The 20,938-nt window shown below is 37.1% G+C and overlaps 1 pseudogene; it reads right to left on the reverse strand.

Moving 5' to 3' along the window:
* Positions 1–896: 896 nt before the first annotated feature.
* LOC149546031 (uncharacterized) overlaps positions 897–20,938 on the reverse strand; it is a 42,572-nt pseudogene continuing 22,530 nt past the window's right edge.

Consider the following 20,938-nt stretch of genomic DNA (forward strand, 5'->3'; position numbering starts at 1 on the left):
CTGGGAGCATCTCCCTGTATGTAGGCCAATTTTTGAGGATTCTCCGGAGCCCATGGAGCCCTACATCTATAGATATCGAGGGCATATTACCCAGGCCCACCTGGGTAAGACTGAGCACTGGCAGACTCATCTTGATGACCTGGTGTCTATTATATGGCAACCCTAGAGAGAGATAGAGGACTAGGATGATGCCCTGAGAGAGTTACCTTGGATTTTTAGTTCTTGACCGCTGGCAGGTAGGACGACATCTGTCATAGAGAGATTCGTGATCTCATGAGTGTGGCGGCAGTAAGGTCGACCACAGGACATTTCAGCTAAGTACTGTGCCTATGCCAGGGTGTAGAAGGATATAGAGTGGGGATGGCCTCCACGGATGGATCCAGGATGATCCATGATAGATATCCGTAGCTTAGTTGCAGTTCAGTGGGAGTACCTGCTAGAGGTAGTAGATACTAGGATGATGCCAGCATATCAAGCATTTTTGATGAGCCATCCATTCCCACACTTCACAGATCCACTAGGGATGGCAGGGCAAGTATAGGGACAGAGACAGGTGCCCTAGTAGCAACAGGCACAGCCACAGATGCCACCACAGGTCCAGCACTGGGTACAGCCGATACCTATTCCTCCATGTTAGATGGGATCAGACCCAGGTGCTATTGGTAGTGGGGTAGGACATAGTCGGTGGAGGAGGTAGAGGATACAGGAGCAGGCTCCTCAGCAGGAGGTCCCACAGTAGCCAGTGCCTCCATAGCCATAGGTACCTCTACCAGAGATGATTGATGAGGATATGCTGGATCAGCCGGTGAGTGGGGTACAGGATGCGGTACGGTGGTATTGAGAGCAGGTTCGTGCAGCCTCTCGACAGTTGGGAGAGTTGTAGATTTCATTGGCAGTCAGGGATGCACAGCTGGTAGAGTGACAACAAGAGACAGATCATCAGAGAGAGCATGCAGAGGCTGCAGAGCGTAGGCTAGAGCTGGCATAGGATGAGATCCGCTTCCAGTCTGATCAAGCTGCATATTATTATGTTGCATACACCAGCGTCGTACCTGATGAGACATTGCAGGTGCAATGATTCTCTCAGTTTGTGCGAGAGTCTGGAGGTGCACGACCTCCTGTCAGGCCAGATATGCCACCACTGCCTTTGCCACCTGCTGCCCCTGCTCCTCTTGCTCCTCCTGGAGGTGAGAGTTCGGGACAGAGTTAGATGCTCTGTGCCTAATTTTTGATTTTGATCTCTGGCTATGTATCGATTAGTGTGCCAGCACCACATGTATCATTTTTGATCGATTGCGCTTGAGTAGCACCCATTTTTGTACTGACCCATTCTTTGATATATATATATACGAGATTTTGAGCCGAGTATTCTTGTGTACATGTCATTGTCTATTTTGTTTTGCTCTGATGTACATGAGATGTATGTTTAGATAGAATGCATATGTATGAACTGACATCTGACATAGTGTTGTGTGTTTTTGTTTGACAGTCACAGGTATTCCATTGAGGAATGAGAATCGACAAACCAAATGCTTGTGCAGTTGTGGAAGAATTTGATGCATGTGGAGTATGAACAGGATTACCATTGAATCGCGTGCTAATGCAAATGAAGTATGCAAGACTATGTTAAATGCAACCCTAGGTCTGGTTACCAAGCCTTGATGATTTATCATCATTGGATATAAAATAAAGCTCGTATGTTATACAATTTCCACTGACATTGCAATCATGAAAATATGAATATAACATATGTTATTGGGATGTCAAGATTAAATGTAAGCATTCGAGGCACAAGAAGCCAGAATGACCAGAACATTTGTCCCTTTTAATGTAGCAAGTTAACATAAGCATCAAAGCATGAATGCTAGGATGACCTGAATGTTTCTTGCATGATAGGCACACTAAACACATGGGAGATTCCTCTTATGCTAAGTATTCAGTATTCATTCTGTCTGCAATGACCCTTGCATTCATAACCTAAGATAAAAGTGTTCTAGATATACTTGCAGTGACCCGTACATTCACTTAATAGGACGAGTATCAATATTTACTGTAGCATGAAGAGTTCACTCCAAAAAACAAGGAGAAGAACCAATGTCATTGACGTATCTATATAAAAGGAGTCGAGGTACACACGACCATCCAATACGAGATGGAGGCTCTTATAGTGGACACCCCTCTTATAGGAATAGATCAACTTATTAGAACTAAAACACAAACAAAAAGCAAAGAAAAAGATCATGCCCCTAGTCATTACTTCTCTAGTCAAAGATGACATCATCGAGTTACTCGAGGAGATATGATAAAGCAAAAAAAAGAAAACAAAGAAAATGCTTAGCATATCCAAACATGTATATCATTGAGTTTAATGTTTTTGGGATTGATGTCAAGTGTCAATGTCTAGAATATGTAAGAAAGAAATCTCTTCAGTAAGGTGACAATAGTAGCTAGATGCAGTCAGAACGACTAGTGACTAAGGTCAAAGAGGAATCTTCACAATGAAGAACCTAAGAAGGACTAAGCGACAGTAGATAGACACAACCAAGATGATTGGTGACTGACGCAAAAGAGAAATCTTCACAATGAAAAACCTAAGAAGGACTAAGTGATAGTAGACAGACACAGCCAGGACGACTGGTGACTGACGCAAAAGAGATCTTCCATAAAGGAATCTTGAGACGTGACCTGAGCAACGGTAGGCAGACATAGCTGAAACAACTGGTGACCATTGCAAAAGAGATTCTATTAGGAGAATCTCGAAAAGAGTGACACTGGTGACCATAGGCAGACGCACTCAGAATGACTGGTGATTATCACGTAGGAGATTCTATGAGGAGAATCTCAAAAAGAGTGACACTGGCGACAGTAGGCAGATGCAGTTAGAATGACTGGTGACTATCACATAGGAGATTCTATAAGGAGAATCTCGAAAAGAGTGACACTGGCAAAAGTAGGCAGACACAGTCAAAATGACTGGTGACTGTCGCGTACGAGATTCTATAAGGAGAATCTTGAAAAGAGTGACACTGATGACAGTAGGCAGACGCAGTCAGAATGACTGTGACTTTCGCATATGAGATTCTATGAGGAGAATCTTGAAAAGAGTGACACTGGTGACAGTAGGCAGATGCAGTCAGAATGACTGGTGACTGTTGTGTAGGAGATTCTATGAGGAGAATCTCAAAAAAGAGTGACACTAAGGGGGGAATGCCCCCAAGCTATGACAAGACTCAATCCATGGATACATGAGCAGGAAAAGCAGGAAAGCGAAAGCATGAAAGTGACTAACAAGAGGCATATGTTTACCAAGTTTTCACCTTCTTAGCAGGATTTACCTTTTTTTTTTTTTCTTTTTTTTTGTATTACGAAGGCACCTATTGCTAGGTTTTTATGAGGGTAACAACTTTTTCAAGACTTTTTCTGATTTTTAGGATTTTTTTAGGACATTTAGATATGTGCAGAGAGCTTGCTGAGATTAAATCAACTATAAAACTACTTCAGGTGGAGAGTGTTCATAGGCTCTTTAAGCACTTCTCCTTCAGTTGTGGAAAGTTGATAGGCACCAAATCCATATACTGCAGTAATGATGTAAGGACCTAGCCAGTTTGGTTCAAACTTTCCCTTTTGCATTCGTTGTTGTTGATTCTTAGGATTCTCTCTTAGGACGAGATCACCCAACTGGAAGTCACGTGGCCTAATTCTCCTATTGTAGCTTCATGCCATTCTTTGTTGATATGCTCGTAGATGATCATAGGCCACTTGTCGTCATTCATCCAGCAACACAAGCTCTTGAAGCTAATCTATCCTATAGTCATCATCTATGATAAGACCTTTCATAGAGATTCTCAAGGTAGGAATCTTGACCTCTATAGGAAGCACAACATCCACCCCATATACCAACACAAAAGGAGTCATACCGGTTGGAGTTCTAATGCTTTTTCTATATGCCCACAGGGCTAGATTGATCTGGAGATGGCAGTCTCGCCCTGACTTACTGACTGTGCGATGAAGAATTTTGAGGATCACCTTATTGGATGCCTTAGCTTGGCCATTACCCTGGGGGTAATAAATTGAAGACCAATGTTGTGTAATTTTGAATTTCTTGCACAGTTCCTTAAGGTCTTTATTTTTTAATTGTCCTCCACTATCAGTAATGATTGAGGATGATATACCATATCTACAGATGATGTAGTTTGTGATAAAAAGCGCTACAGTTTTGCCATCAGCAATTGTGAGAGGGACTACCTCTACACATTTCATGAAATAATCTGTAGCGGTGATAATGAACTTATGTCCATTAGAAGAGGTTGGGTGAATCTGTCCCACCAAGTCAAAGGCCCATTGTTGAAATGGCCATGTTGTAGTAGAGGGAATCAAATCTCTAGTTGGAGCGTAAATGAGATTCCCGTGTAGTTGACGCTGTTTGCAAGACCTAGCATATTTAATAGCTTCTTACTCCATTTTAGGCCAGTAGTAACTAGAATGAAGGAGTTTGCAAGCTAGTGCTAGGCCATTGGAATGAGATCTGCAAATGCCCTCGTGAATGTCATTTAGTGCACATTTGGACTCATCAGGTTCTAAACACCTAAGGAGTGTTCCGTCGAGACCTCTCCTATACAGATCATCAGCAATAATGACATAATGTGAAGCATTACGGATTAGGTAACATTTCTCATTCTAGGTCAAACCTTTCAGAATGGTTTGATTACGAAGGTAGGAATAGATGTGATGGTAGCGGGATGATTCTTGTCCTATAATAGAATAGATCATCTTGGAATTAGGTGTGTCATAGGCTGGGTAGTGTAACGCTTCCACCAAGAACTCGTGTCGGAGATCATTTTCTAGCATTTGTAGAAGGGAGGCTAGAGTGTCCATGGCATCAGCCACTTTATTATCTGCACATGGAACTTGTTGGAAGGTGATGTGTGCAAAATATTTTGTCAAATCATCAACCATGCATTTGTAAGGAATTAGTTTTTCATCCTTTGTTTGATACACATCATTTACTTGGTTGATGACAAGCTGTGAGTCACCGAAGATATCCAACTAATCTACTCTCCATTCAGCTGCAATTTTCATACCATTGATCAAAGCTTCATATTCAGTAATGTTATTTGTACAAGGAAATAGAATCTTGTATGCTTTGGGCAATGAGTATTTCTGTGGTGTGATGAAAAGTAATCCAGCACCTAATCCTTGTTGTGTGAAGGATCCATCGAAGAACATAACCCATGTATGGTGAGTGAGTGTTAGAATTGATTCATCTAGAAAATTAATGTTTATTGGTAGAAGACTCTGTATGGGTGCCTCAATCAGCCGGTCTGCAATTTCCTATCCCTTTATAGCTTTGCGCTCAACATATTGGATGTCAAACTCACTTAGTATCATGACCTATTTAACCAATCTTCCTGTGAGAGCTGCCTTACTAAGCAAATACTTTAATGGATCTATTTTAGCCACAAGCTATGTAGTGTGGGAAAGCATGTAGTGTCTCAACTTTTGGGAAGCAAAGACAACTGCCAAGTAAGCTTTCTCAATAATACTGTAGTTTTTCTCATAAGAGACCAATGTTTGGCTCAAGTAATAAATAGCTCTTTCTTTGTTATCATTGTCTTCCTGAGCCAACAGGTTTCCCAAAGATGTTTCAGTGGCTGAAATGTATAAAAGAAAAGGCTTCCCATGCATAGGAGGCATCAGGATTGGTGGATTGAAAAGATATTGTTTAATCTATGTTAAGCTTTGCTCACAATCCTGGCTCCAATTGAATTTCACACCCTTATGTAAGGTCTTTGTGAAGGGTTGTGATTTATCCGCCAATTGTGAAATAAATCTGCGAATAGATTGAAGCCTTCCCTATAGTCCTCTCATCTGACTAATGTTTCGAGGTGGTGGCATGTCCATTATTACTTGTACATTTTTTGGATCTACTTTGATTCCCTTTGCAGAAACAATATATCCTAACAGCTTTCCTGATGTGACACCAAATGCGCATTTCTTAGGATTGAGCTGAAGACTAAACTTTTCCATACGATCTAGGATTGGTCCCAAATCTTGCAAATGACTATTGTGTTTAGTGCTTTTGACCAAAGTATCATCAACATAGTCCTCCATAGTTCTATGCATCATGTCATGGAAAATTGTAGTAACAGCCCGCTGATATGTAGCTCCAGCATTCTTTAAACCAAATGGCATCACATTCCAACAAAAGGTTCCCCATGCACATGTGAAAGCTATTTTCTCTTGATCTTCTGGCGCAATTTTTATCTGATTGTATCCAGAAAAACCATCCATAAGTGAGTACATCTCATAACCAGCCGTCATGTCCATGATCATATCAATATTAGGGAGCGAAAAGTCATCTTTAGGACATGCCAAGTTAAGATCACGGAAGTCTATACAAACTCTGATAGACTTATCATGCTTGGACACAGGGACAATATTGGATATCCATTCAGCATAATAAATTGCATGAATGAAACCAGCCTTCAGAAGTTTCTCCAATTCGGCTTTGACTATTAATGCAACATGAGGATGCATTTTGTGAAGCTTCTGTTTAACTGGTTCTATGCCTGGTGTTATGGACAAGTGATGCATAATAAGATTAGGATCCAATCCTGGCATGTCAGAATATGTCCAAGCAAAATTTATTTTCTTTCCCTTGAAAAAGGCAATGAATTGTTCCTTTTCTTCAGTTGACAATGACTGAGCTAGATGTATCACATGAGGATGTTCTTCTGCGCCCAGGTTAATCGGCTATGTTGGCTCTATTAACACTGATGATCTCTCCTAAAAGTGACTGGGAAGGACATCAAATATCTCACCCGTGGGTGCCTTAGAGAGGTTTTCACCCTTGGATACATCTTTTGTTTTTACTTTTTTTGGATCTGACACTGCCACAATGTGGTTTTCACCATTAGACCTCTTGCATTTTTTCTTTTTAATTATGTGATTGAGATATTTGATGTCGGCCTCAGTCATGTTGATGCTCTGCTAATTGGTGGAAGACATTACAAGTTCAATAGTGTTTAGGTAACAGGAAAGAGTATAGTCATTCTGGAACATGGGGACTTTGTTAGATGCATTGGGGTTCCAGTCTATAAGCTCAGGATGTGCGAGTGAGAGAGTAGTGGCTGGTTCAATTGCATTCATAGTATAGTTATTTAATGCGTGGACTAGAAATTTGAGACCTACAACAACCTCACCCACAGGTGTATTCAAATGTCTTGGAGTACAAACGTTAGTAATTGACAACTCTAAGACACTAGTTGGATCAGACCCCTATGACCTATCCCTAGATGTTTCACTCACTTCGATTTGATTTTCATAGACATGCACTTGGTCAATGTCTTTATCAGTAGTCGCTTCTGAAAGATTGTCAAATTCATATTCATGAGAATCGGTGCTACATGGTGAGAGACTATAGAACTCCCCAAAAGTGATAGGGACATACTCTCCTTTAGCCTCTGGATTCTTACACAAATACTCAATATGACATGATTGACTAAATTCCCCCTTTTCTGAATAATATTTGAGTTGCTCAGTATTGTCCTCAGAAGAATCACTAGTAACATCCACAGTGCTAGCATGTGGCACAAAGTCATCTGGCTCAACAAAGAATTTAGCAAGATCATAAGGAATAGGATGAGGGTAAGAATCCTCATCGTCAGATTCTTCCTCTCGAGTACCTGATTCAAATTGTGACTCATTTTCAGATGAACTCTCAGGTACGGGTATTAATTTATTGGATCCCAAATGGAAAGGGACCTTCTTGAACCCTAGGCCAATTGTGTCATTGTTGCTTCGAGTTGTTGCTTTGACAGGATCTATTAAACCATTGTTATTGCACCCAATAGGGCCGGTTCCCTTGTAGCCAAAATGCTTCATAAGCTTAAGACCAGGTCCATACTTCTTAGGAGTGATTTCTCAAGCTTGTTCTGTTAGGCCTACTGGAGACTCTTCTTTGTAAAGCCATGCAGCAATGGCTCAGTTTTCGCTTTCATCTTCTAAGGGAACTGTAACTTTGACAAAAGAGCCATTAAACTTGGTCTGAGGTGTCAACACGAATGGCTTCTTTTCTACTGAGGGTCTCCCAAAATGTCGAGGGGACTCTGGAATTGATGTTGATGATAACACTGGTTCCATGTGGTACTCTCCCATACCAGTTTCTTTCAATTTAAATGACTTCTCAATTTGTTTTAGCTTATTTTTGTGACAATCAGTAGACTCACGGTTAGCAGGGATGAAAGAATCAATAGCTTTGAGCATATTGCAAGTGTAGCTAGTAGTTGCAGGAATAGTAACTTTAGAGCCATGAAAGGGAATTTAATGCATTGGTGGTATGTGGATGGCACAATGCGCATCTCATGTATCCATGGCCATCCCAATAGAATGTTGTAGGCTAAGGGAATGTTAAGCACCTAACAGGCGACATCCCTTTCGACAAGACCAATGCGAATTGGTAAAGTCACAAGACCTAGTGACTTTCATTCTACTTAATCGTATGCTTTAATAGTGATCTTTCGTCGAGGATCAATAGAGTCCTTAGAATAATACAATTGTCTAAGTAGAGCTACAGAAATAATATTTAGGCCAGTGCCATTGACAATGAGTACCCGACGAACACGTGTCTGGTGGATCATAACCTCAATGTGTAGGGGCTGATTGTGTGGGTGATTCAGTGAGGTGTCATCCTTCTCGGAGAAGGTCATAAGATGAGGTGAGGTCAGGTGACCTACCATGGATTGAAATTTTTCAAGATCAAGATCTTGAGGAACATTTGCCTCAATGAGGGCTTTGTCCAGAATTTGCCTATGAGCAGGCGAGATTTTAAGCAGCTCAAATATAGAAATGTGAGCATTGATTCATTTCAATTGATCTAGAACACTATAACTAGTTGCAGTCAAGTTTGTTGTGTGTTTTGCACCTTTACCGGATGGACCAGTAAGGGATTTGTCCTTGTGTTGTTCAAGATTTGAAGTAGGAGGTGTAGGGCCTTTGAGCACCAATTTTGCATGAGAGCGAGTAACAGTGTTAGCACAGTGTTGCGAAGACGCATTATCCATGTTATTGGAAGTAGGGCCTCTCAAGATAAATGGTATCTTGGGTTTATCATTATCTTGCTTCCCCTTTATGGTAATAATATCACAGTATTCAGAATCTACAGGTTCAACCATGTGAATGACATTGTCATCATTGGAATACATATAGTTGACCTTATTGTAGGGTACTAGTTTCGAAGTCTCTCCTTTTTCATAAGCTGGGAAAGGCTCTTTGAATGCCTTGTGGTCCGAGTTTTTGTTATGTCCATCTACCACAAGTTCACTAGCATCAATCATGTCCTGGACTTTATGACGTAAGTTTATATAGTTGATGGTTTTATGTCCCTTGTTTTGGTGATACTCACATTCCACCATGGTGGACGTGGTTGTGGATCATAGGGATGAGGGTTATCCATTGGTGAGATAAGCTTGTATTGTAGTAATGTTTTGTAAACCACATCCAAAGGTTCTCCTAAAGGCATATACTCTCGCTTGGGTCATGCTGCCCATGAGTTTCTCGGTTTGTTCCTAGATGTTTTATTGTTAGGAGGAGGCTTCTCAGCACTTTTGGCCACTTTGAAGTAGTCTGTGAGATTAAATGATACTTTAGCAGGTTTTGGTGTGACATTATCAACAATCCCATCATGTAAAATTTCTCGGTTCTTGTTGACATGTTTGGTTTTATCCCTGTTGGAAGTGGAACCTTGTTTTGAGTCTCTCTTAAGAGTGAGCTCACCTTTCTTGACCATAAATTCTTCGATACAGATAGCTTGTGTAATCATGTCTTCAAAGGTACATGGACCTTGTAGTTGGACTCTATACCCGAAATCAGGTAAGAGATTATCAGTGAAAATGTCAAGCTTCTCCATTTCTGGGATTTTACAGGAGTACTTAGTATAAAGCTGTCTCCACCATTGGAGGAAAGTGAGAAAAGGCTCACCAACCTTCTGTTTAAGGCTGCATAGATCTCTAATATTTACAGGATGTTGAATGTTATGAGAATATTGTTGAACAAATGAATTAGCAATTTTGTCAAACATCTTGATACCAGGAGGTAAATGTGAGAACCACTCCAAAGCTTGACCACCTAGACTTCTAGGGAATAAACGCATGAGGTACGTTTGATTGTGTATAAAATCCATAGACAAAGCACCAAATTCCCACAAGTGATCTTGGGGATTAGTAGTACCAAAGTACTTTTCATATTTGGGTAGTTCTACACCTCTTGGGAAAGGCGACATGTTTATACTTTTGTCAAATGGAAATAAACAAAGAGCATCCAATGTGTATGTCTTTTTGGGTTTCTCTTTCTCATGCATCATCTGAGCCAATTGGTCTTGCATAATTTTTAGTTGTTTTTGGAGTTTAATGGTCTTATTTTCTTCTTCACATGTGATAATGGTCTCCACATTGAAATGTGTGGGTAGTTTAGCTCCCTCTTGGGCGAGTTTGAGAAAGTACTTTTCTTTCTCTTCATTGATTAGGATTCCCATGACCTTCTAAAAGTTTTTGTCTCTTCAACATCTTGCTATGTGTTCAGGAAGGATTTCCACCTCTTCTTTTTCTTCATCAGTGTCATTTTCTTTCTCTTTCTCCTTGTCATCCCTAGGTTGTTCTTGATATCGACTATGGCTACCCCGTTCAAGTTCATGATTAGTCATTATAGGAACTTGTTCAGTTTTCGTATGTTGTGTTTCAAAAGGGTCCGTGGAGAAAGGGTCATACATTATGTTTGAGAATGCAGGACTCCTACCTGTCTTAGTATCCTTTTGGTAAAAAGGATTCCTAATTTGTTGCAACTTGGAAAATGTTCGTTGGACTTGAGATGAACTTGCAGGTGAGGAAGACCGTAAAGATGCCTCACTAGCCAAACTGGATATAGATTGCATAGCGAAAGGTAAGCTACCTCTGCCATGATTATGACCCCTAGCACGACCACGTCTAATGTTATCAAGATAAAACACGTTGCCGCTTTTGGTTGTGACAGTCATAGGCAAGGACAAGAAGCTAGAACCTAGACAAGGACTATACTAAAATTGAGTCTCAAAAGGGATAAGATAGTAGCAAGAATGATGTTCACTAAGGCACAAATGGTCTGATTTAAAGGCTAGAACAGCCAGAGATTATGACCATTACGGCACAAAGTATGACAAGCATTAAGACGAGGACCAAGATTACGTATGAGACGAGACTAGTCAAGGTAAAAGACACAAGTTTCAGTTAAGCGAAGTGTCGCTGTTCCAGGACTATTTGCAAATAGAGAGCGATAAACAGACACAAAAAAGGATAGCGTGTAGGCTACAGATAGCCAGAACAGACCTAGATTGTAAATGCTGGTACAAAATCTCACGTGAAAAAACTTTACAGGTCGTGTGAAGAAGTTTTATGGGGCACGCAAAGATGTTTCTATCTCACACGAAGATCAGTAACATTTTTTAATTTCACATGAGAATGTTTCTGGATCGTGTGAAGATGTGCAACAAAACTTTAATTTTGCGCGAGGAAAAAATGGCTTCATGCGAGAGCCAAATGATTTTGCGTGGGAGCCAAATGATTTCACGCGAGACCAAAATGATTTCGTGCAAGACCAAAATGATTTCACATGAAAGGACAGAACAGTTTCACAAAAGTGACTAATTTTGACAAAATTTTTGATCAATCCAATAACTAGGCAGATAAATAGGCATGTAGAACAGCAAGCAAGTGATTTCAAGCACATCTGAAAACAATGAGCAAGGGAAAAAGCAACCTTGCACATGAACAATCAAGTGACTTGATTTGTGCTAATCCCTAAGAGAGTTATTTGTGTACATTTTCAAAGAGTTTTGCAATCATTGCACACATTCCTAGAAAATAAAAGGTAGCTTCTCTAAGGTATTTAATAATGGTTTGACTCTGCAACTTTTATGGCTCACAAGGGTGACCTCCAATCCTGGCGCATCGAGGTTTTTGACATAGTCTGAGAACTTAATCTTTAAGAGGTTCTAGGGAGATCTAACAACCCACAATGAACCACACCCATGGAGATTTCTTCCACAAGGACATTTATATAGCGGTTGTCACTACCATTGCGAAAATGGCTATTACTGCTTGAGGTTCCGTCATTACAGTTTTCCCTGTAGAGGGATTGTCTGCTATGGTTAACCCTCTCTAAAGGTGACTAACTCACAATAGTATATCACAAGGGGACTTAGCTTCCAGATTCAAGGTTATTACACGCTAGACTAAGATTATCTCTTAAAGATCTATGATATCATCTTCCTGTGATCTATCAACCTATTCGGAGAAAGGATGCTTTAATCAACAAGTCGAAGATTCATCTATCTATGAGATGCTCAAAGTATCCTCCCCACCCATAAGGAATCCGTCTTAGAGAGGAGTTTCACTAGGAACCCACTCCCTCAAGATCCACAACTAGTGTTCATGGGGGCTTAATTACTATGTGTCTACAAATGTCAATTCCTGAAAGCAAATCTATCTAAAAGTAATCAAAAAGCACAAGGTGGTACACTTAATGCTTTAACTAATGTGAGGTGAGTCCAAAGATGTGGAACATTTAACCCCTCACACAAGCCAAAATGAGTCCACAACTCAGAAATTAGTGAGTTCTTAAAAGCACAAAAGGGTTGCCTAGTGGAGCATTTAACGCTTATGTCCTATAGACCCCTCCCCTATTTAACGTGGTGTTGAGCTTGCAACCACAGGGTGGAACGAGGGACCGGTGGATTAGTGAGTCCAATAACCCAAGATAGCTAATCAAATCTATCACTAAAGACTAAGCCTGCTAAATGAATACTAATAGAGATCACACCCTAGTATGAGTTTATGCATGTGTTGTAAAATGGAAATACAGAAGGAAACACACAAGTTCAACACGAAAGATGTTCATTTTAGATCCAAATGAAATGTTATTAGCTGATGAAGATTACCTGGTGATCCTCGTAACACGCTTAGTAGATTTTTACCTATTTCTAACAACTTTAGCATGCTTTTCCCATTGTGACACAAACCGCTGCTATGTTGTTCAAAAAAATCAAAAAACACAGAAACACTAGAAATTGTGAACAATCAGTAGAAAAAATAGAAAACACGCAAATCAATGAAAATTGCCTCTGTCAGCAGAGTTTCGCACAAAATTCCTGACAGTCCGCACGAAGAAGTTTTATGACCCGCACGAAATCAAATTTGTCTTGCGCAAAATTAAACTTGGCTCACGCAAAATTAAAATTGGCTCACGCAAAGAAACATGTCTCTCGTGAAGCTTTGCACACCAAAGAACTTTCTCACGCGATGTGGAAAGAATCTTCGCGCGAAGATCCTCGCACGAAAATGAACAGTTTCGCGCAAAGATTCCCAAATCTGTACGGAACACTATGGACAGAGAACAAAAAAATGATTAAAAAAATACAGAAAGAGGTCAAAAAAATTGATTTTTGGGCCCCATGGTGGGCGCCAGAAATGTATATGTGAAAATGCGGCCTATGCTAACACACACACTTCAACTTGGTCATTGCATGCGGATTCATCTCGGAATGAACATTGGATTGTTCATCGAAAAATCAACCTGCAAGGCAACTTGTTGCCTTCTATCTAAAGGGATTTTGCTTGTTAATATCCTCATAATCGAGGTGCAGGCAACCAAACCCTCTAAGAACAAAGGATTTGACAATAGAATTAAGCTAAGAATGAGTATATAGATTAATCTAAAAAAATGAAAGATGCAATGTAATCTAAGAACAAATGAAGTAAACTAGATTAAGCATATGCACGATTAAACTAAAATGAGATTAAACTAAGAATGAGAATGTATGCAAGAAATGTAAATAAACATGAGCATGAATTTCAATAGCAATTCGATAGCAAATCAATTCATCCTCCTAAAATGAAGAGATGAGGGTCTCTTAAATAGAGTCTCCTGAAATCCATCAATGGTTGAGATCGATTCAGATCAACGGTTAGGATTGAAGATGAGTTTCAGTCATAAAGGGAGATTCCCAAATTAAAGGGAGTTAACAGACTTAATTTGAGTAAAATAAGGAGTTAACTGTTTTAATTTGAGTAGAAAAAGGAGTTAACTGAGTTAACTCATTTTTGATCAATAGTGAACTGGAAATTCCCCTTTTTGAACTGAAGAGAGATTTTGTTGAGATATTTAATTTAATAAAATGAAATATGCTCTCATAATTACTTTTTCTATTTAATTAAATAATCTTTAATTAATTAGAGACACTTTTTTTTAATTAAATAACTTCATTTAATTAATTGGGAATGGTTTCCCATTTAATTAAATAACTTTGTTTAATTATTTAGAAGTAAGTACTCCATTTAATTAAATAATTTCTTTTAATTAATTAGAAATACCTTTCCCATTTAATTAAATAATTACATTTCATTAATTAAGATAGGCGTATTTATTAAATTAAATAAATTTAATTCCATAGTACATTAGCCTTAGGATATAATATAATTTAATTAAAGTATAAATACTTTAATAATTAAATTAAATATTAATCAATAGGTTTAATGTGACTAATATGAGTAAATACTATAGGAAATAAGCATGATGAATGTAGATTTAGGTTTTCTGCATCTGACAATTAAGTCAAGTAGCGAATAGCAGAATGAGAATTGCCTATTAGAATAGGACTTTGAAATTATCAAGAATAGACCAGAATTGGTATAATGGCAATGAGCCAATTTTGGGGTATTACAGATACTAGAACAAATGAGTGAGCTCCTACGCAACAAATGTTTGAGTCATCTAGTTGCTCAACTCTCATATGATGATTTAGCCTACATATTTCGTAGGGCACAGATAGTGGTCAAGTGACTCGAAAATGAGGGAAAGCTCCACTACAATTCACTTGGGCTATTAGCCATGGCTATCACCAAGTCTAGAGTTCCCCAATATGAAGTTACAGTGATTAGAAGAGAAGATAAAATCCTGATTAAAAGGTATATCCAATGCTTCACTATAGGAAGGACATAATCAAATATAAAATATTCATAAAAGGTATATTGTAAAAAAATAAACAAACAATGATCCAATAGAGGAAACTAGTTCAAAGCTAATGATATCTAGTACTAGTGTAGAGTTTCCATTCTAATGTAATGTATCCTTTGTTATCCATTTAAAATTTATTTGCCCTTTCCACAAGTGGAAATCATAGATTGAGAAGATGGGTTTTTACTAAATGCTTTTTCTATGCATTCACATCTATTAAAATAACAACCTCAATCTATGTTTTCAATTTGAAAAAATGAAAACATCACAAATAGACAAATTAGTAAATTTTCTTTGGGGGCTTTTGAAAAGAGGAGGTCAAAAACCTTGTATCAATAGTCTTATATCAAAAACCCTCATTTTCATAACCAAAATTTCAATAACATAGCTAATGGGTCATATTAGTCCATCTTGACAAAAAAGGAAAGATATGTACCTATTGTGGAAAATCTTTAGTAGACAAGAAATCCTACAATATGTATAGGGAAAGCGGTGGGGACATACCTACAAAGAACATTGATAGAAAAATCTTAGACTAATAGAAAACAATATTATATTAACAATGCTAGGGCATAATAATTTTTTTAGTAAAGATACCTATAAAAATGCAATGTGTCTAGTGACAAGAAAATTCTTGCCAAAAAAATAAAAAACCCAAAATCCATTAGATGCAGAAAGTATAAAATCCAAGAAATTGTGAAAGGGCTTTGCTTCATAACAAGAAAAGAATGGTACCTACTATAAAAATCCATAGGTGTACAAGACAAAGTTGGACAAGTGTATTACTCAACAAACCAATGTAATTTTTTTTCTTGGCTTTGTCAAATGCTCAATTGGAATAATGGGAAAATCATTCAACATCGAGCAACAAAATGAAAATGAGAGTCAAACTCATAGAACATATAAGAAATTAAATTTTCTTTACTAGAAAGTGGAATAAGAATAGGCTATTCTTATTCCAACTTTTTTTAGGAAGTCAACTATGCCCATTTTAGGGTAAAATGGGGAGAGAAGGATTCTAATTCTACTTTTCTTTTTTGTACACACATTAAATTGGCCAATCCCAATATATAAATTTTCCTATTCCACTTCAATTCTTGCAACAAAATGGGGCCTTAGAGTAAGAAAATTGTCTAAGTGTTTGACAATATGCAGCAATACAAAGACAAATGTGATGTGTATGGATGATTCATTGAGAGTTAGCTTATGCATAGTTGAAGAAAGCTTTATATCAATGTCATTATGACATGGTTAAGTGCATAGATGTGTACATAAAATATGACATGAGTTATGATTGAAATACCAGTATAGGTATTTGACAAAGCAAAATAGAGCATATCAAAGAATTGAGTTGACAACTTAAGGAATTATTTTGGTTTAAAAAAAATTACTAAGCCATGTTGAGCTAAATTTGTGGATGTCATTTTGTAAGTTATTTTATATTATTTCAAGTGTGTAAACACATGAAGGCTGACTGAGTAGAGATTTACTAATTTGTGAAGTCAAGTGAAGATCTTATCTTGTGCAGTTAGTGAATGTAATACAAGCAATTGCAATGTAATGTGTGAGCAATATAAGTGACGCAAACTATTGCGAAGGAAGTTTATATGTTATGCAAACCTTATGTGATGTAAGATCTGATGTATGACTAGAACAAGTGTGGTTTACAATAGTAAGAAAGTATTGTATGTATATCTACTCTTGTGAAGAACTAAATTGTATAAATGCATGTTAGGGTAGTGGGCTCTTCAAACATACATTGTATTTGATCTACCAACTCCTAATAGGGTTGAGGCTTCTAACAAGGTCTAGTCCTCTAACAAGGACTTGAGACACTATATGTATTTGATAGACTCTTAATAGGGTCAATATCCTTCATAGTATCCTTTTGTTTAGTGAATCATCTTGTGGGTATCATCCCCACTGGGGTTTCCCTTGGCCAAGTTTTCCCTCCTTAACAAATAGTGGTGTTATGAGTTCTTTATGTGTATGGTTATATTTACTTTTCAACATTGTCAATTTACTTCCTTATTTTAGTTACAAATTAATTAACAAGATTTAGTTATGGGAAAAAGTTTGTAGAATACAATTCAACACCTCCCCCCCTCAATATTATATACTTATAACAATTGTTATTAGAGTATAGTTACTTTGAAGAAGTTTAATAGATTGCGTAAGACCCTTATGAATATGGAATAGTTAAAGAAAAACCTTGTAGAAGCTCTTGAATAGATTGAGCTTCTTATAGAAGAAAGAGATAACCTAAAAGATAGGTATGAAGATGCAAAAGTATACATTGAAAAACTAAAAGACAAGATTGATGATCTACAATCTGGTAAGGAATCAATTGTGTAGACTAGTAACAATGATGAAGTAGGAAATCTCAAGAAAGGAAATGAAATCTTGAAACATAAATTGAAAATTATTGAACTTTAGTCTTAAGAAATATGGTAGTAAGAATGAACCTAATCTAAAAATTAAGAATGTAGAGCTTAGATCCTAGTTGAATAAAGTAACATCTGAATTAGATACTATCAAGATTGAGCATGTAGAATTAGAAAAGTACAATATTATTATGAAATGAGAATTGACACAAGATAAGAAATAGTTAGAGAAACTTTATTCTAGTAGTGAGAAGATTGATGAAAAGATATTTCACTAGAGACCTTCTTATGAAAACATAGGGCTTGGATATCTTATTGGAGAGAAATCAGTGAAGAAAGTTGAAACTAGAAGAGAACTACATCTAGTTATAGAATCCCCTAAAGAATTTGATCTGAGTAAGGTAGAATCAAGTACAACTACTAAAGTATCAAAAGAAATTGAATTAGTTGATTTGTTAGTGAAACATGATGAACCTAATAAAATAGAGAAAGTTGATAAACCTAACCAAGATGAACCATGCAAAGGAGTAAGACACAATTTTAGAGGTAGATGCTTCATATGCAATGAAGTTGGTCATATGAAAAGAGATTTCATAGGTAAGTCTTTTAAAGCTATTACTAATTTCTATTGTTATAATTATCATGGTTATGGACATAAAGTAGTAGATTGTAAGAAACCTGAGTTGGATGGTAATAATTCAAATAGTAGAATGGTTAGGAATGCTAACCTTGCAAGTAATGAAAGAGGGAGATCACAAAGTAGATCCAGTGATGGAGAGAGACCTAATGCATAAGCAACTAGTTTGTGTGTTACAAGTGTAACAAACTTGGACACATTGCAAGAAATTGTAAAGCACCTAAAAGTCATAATGGAACCAATGAGAGAATAAATGCACCTAAATGTTAGTTATGTAATAACTTTAGACAGACAACGATATATTGTAGAATGGATAGAAGAAGCTTCAATAGGAATCCTAATTATAGAAGGAACAATTTAAAAAATGATAGAATGAATGTGAATGGCAGTGATAAAAGTTAGAAGGAAGCAATCAAGGAACATGTTGATGGATTTAAAGAAGCATTTGTGAAAGATAAGGATTCTAAAAGATCTTATATAGTTTTAGAGGAAGAGTATTTCAATGCACTTGATGAGACATTGAAGTCAACAATTGTTTGTTACTCATCCTACCTAAATTAAGTAGTTTTAGAAGAGGAAGAACATCAATTGGTCAAAAATAATGTTACAGAGTGAGTTAGAAGTTGCACAGCTAACAAAAGGTAGAGGACATAGAGATGAAGCTATGGCCAAGTGTGTAGGTCTAGATATGATTCTAATAGGTAGGTATTCAAAATACAAGTTTACTAGCAAATAGAGTTAGTATTTAGATTTGTGGTAGATATGTATTTAATGTGTAGTATTATTTGAAATGATTTAATTATCATGAACAAGATTATGTGTACCATTTGTTCATGTGAAGTGTCTTGATTTAATTGAAGAGTGATTTGATAGTGATTTGAAGTGCGAAAAGAAGTTCTTAAAGTAAAAAGTTGCAGAATCCCTAAAACATGATTTTAAGGTATTTTACAGAGCTAAAACTAAGTTTTTCAATGCATATAGTTGATTTTCAAAGGCTAGTTAGACCATTTATAATGTGAATGAAAGGTCATGGTATGTATTCAAGAAAAATCCATTTTTTTTTCTTATGGATGACCCATTAGGCACATTTTTGCAAGTTTCAAAGAATGTGCTTCATCTTGAAGATATTAGAAACTTTATTCATTGCAAGATATAAAGTATAGGTGATTATGATATACACTAGGACTTAAGATTCATGTGAAACAATGATCTAACCTTGAAGTCGATAGTTTAAGTCTTGTAAAGTATATGCTCTATATGAAGTTCAACAACCATGATTGGACTCAAATCATTTTGAAAAGGGTACATGATGATATGTTCTAGCTAGGTGATACACAGGTAGCAATTGACAATGACCTAATTCATAAGGTCATAGGATTGAGTAATGAGGGATGTAATCTTGTTAATGAAAAGAATGTAATAAAGATGGTTGAGACCATCCTATTTACAAAATTTGATGGAAGGAAAATGAAGGTAGATTCAATTTAGGACAAAGTATTGAAATTATTATGCAAGATATTAGGGTACAAGTTTAACCATGGTTCAACGGTTAACTCAGTACTAATTGGATTTTTACATACAACTTATGTAATGGAAATTCAAGGAAGGAAAGTAAATTTGTGTGAGATCATTAGATTGTAGTTTTTAGATAATATTGCAAAATTGAAGAAGACCAAGAGCATAGTATTCAGATTTGAGTTTGTATTGACTGATTTATTCTTTTATGAACCAAGGAAGTTCCTAGGTATGACAAATTGGGATAGCAATGCATCCACAATGAAATTGGTGACTTAATGTACATATCAAAGATAGAAAATGTTAAAGATAATGACATTGATATAATGATGAAGAGTTTCCAAACTAAAATTTAATAGAGGTACAAAATACCTCCCTCCATGGTCAAGAAGTACAGGGATGATATATGCTTTGTGGTGGAGATAGATAACACATGCATGGAAGCTTTAGAACTAAGGGTGAAGTTCATAAAGCCCATGGGATATGAGACAAGTGCATAGCTTATAGAAGGGTATGAGAAGATCATACTTCAATCTAAAAAGGACATTGAGTGATCTAGATGGGGAATCTATGATGAGAAGATGAGAATAGTTCATTCTAAACTACACAACAAGGAAAGCAACAAGAAATTAGAAAAGTTAATAGATTCCATCCTTAAGAAATTAGGTATTACGCATGAAGAGTTCAATTAGGTGAAAGGAATTGCATTAGAGATGAAGACAAGTGGTTAGTCTAAAGTGATAGCAACAACTCTTATTGCTATTGCAAGACCTTTAGAAGGTGTAACCATTGCATAACCATGTACACAAGCCCCCGTTGAGCCATATGTAGTTGCACAAGTGCAACCAACAAAGACAAGAAGTGATCAACCTAGAAGGCATCTAGAGGTGGAAACACTTGTTGCACAAAGTAGTAAGAACCTACATAATCCACTAGGAAAAAGCGTCAACTGGACCACCAAATAATTAGGAAAGAGAAGGAAGACATTGCAAGTTAGTAAATCTAAAGATTCAAAGGATGAAGCTATAAATAGACCTATTGAGCAAGCAATGCAAGAATGTAGAACTTTAACAAGCAATAAAACATGGAAACCTAAGGCAGAAAACCTCAACATGAAAATTTTATGCAATTAAACAACTATCATAGGTTGAACAATAATATGGATAGAAGGTAGCTAGAGAATGCCATAGTAAGGAATATGATACTTTAGATTAAAAGATTTCATAGTATACAAAACAAAATTCTAGAAGACCTATTTAATAGGTTGTTGAACATAAAGAAAAGAGTGTTAGAAGAAGACATAAAATTGAGAATACCAATGATCAACAAGTTGTGTGGAACTAACTGCAAGGAGGACTCA

This window comes from Cupressus sempervirens, chromosome 7 (assembly GCF_028749045.1).
Source record: "Cupressus sempervirens isolate cs-2001-9-10 chromosome 7, ASM2874904v1, whole genome shotgun sequence".
Classification (NCBI taxonomy): Eukaryota; Viridiplantae; Streptophyta; class Pinopsida; order Cupressales; family Cupressaceae; genus Cupressus; species Cupressus sempervirens.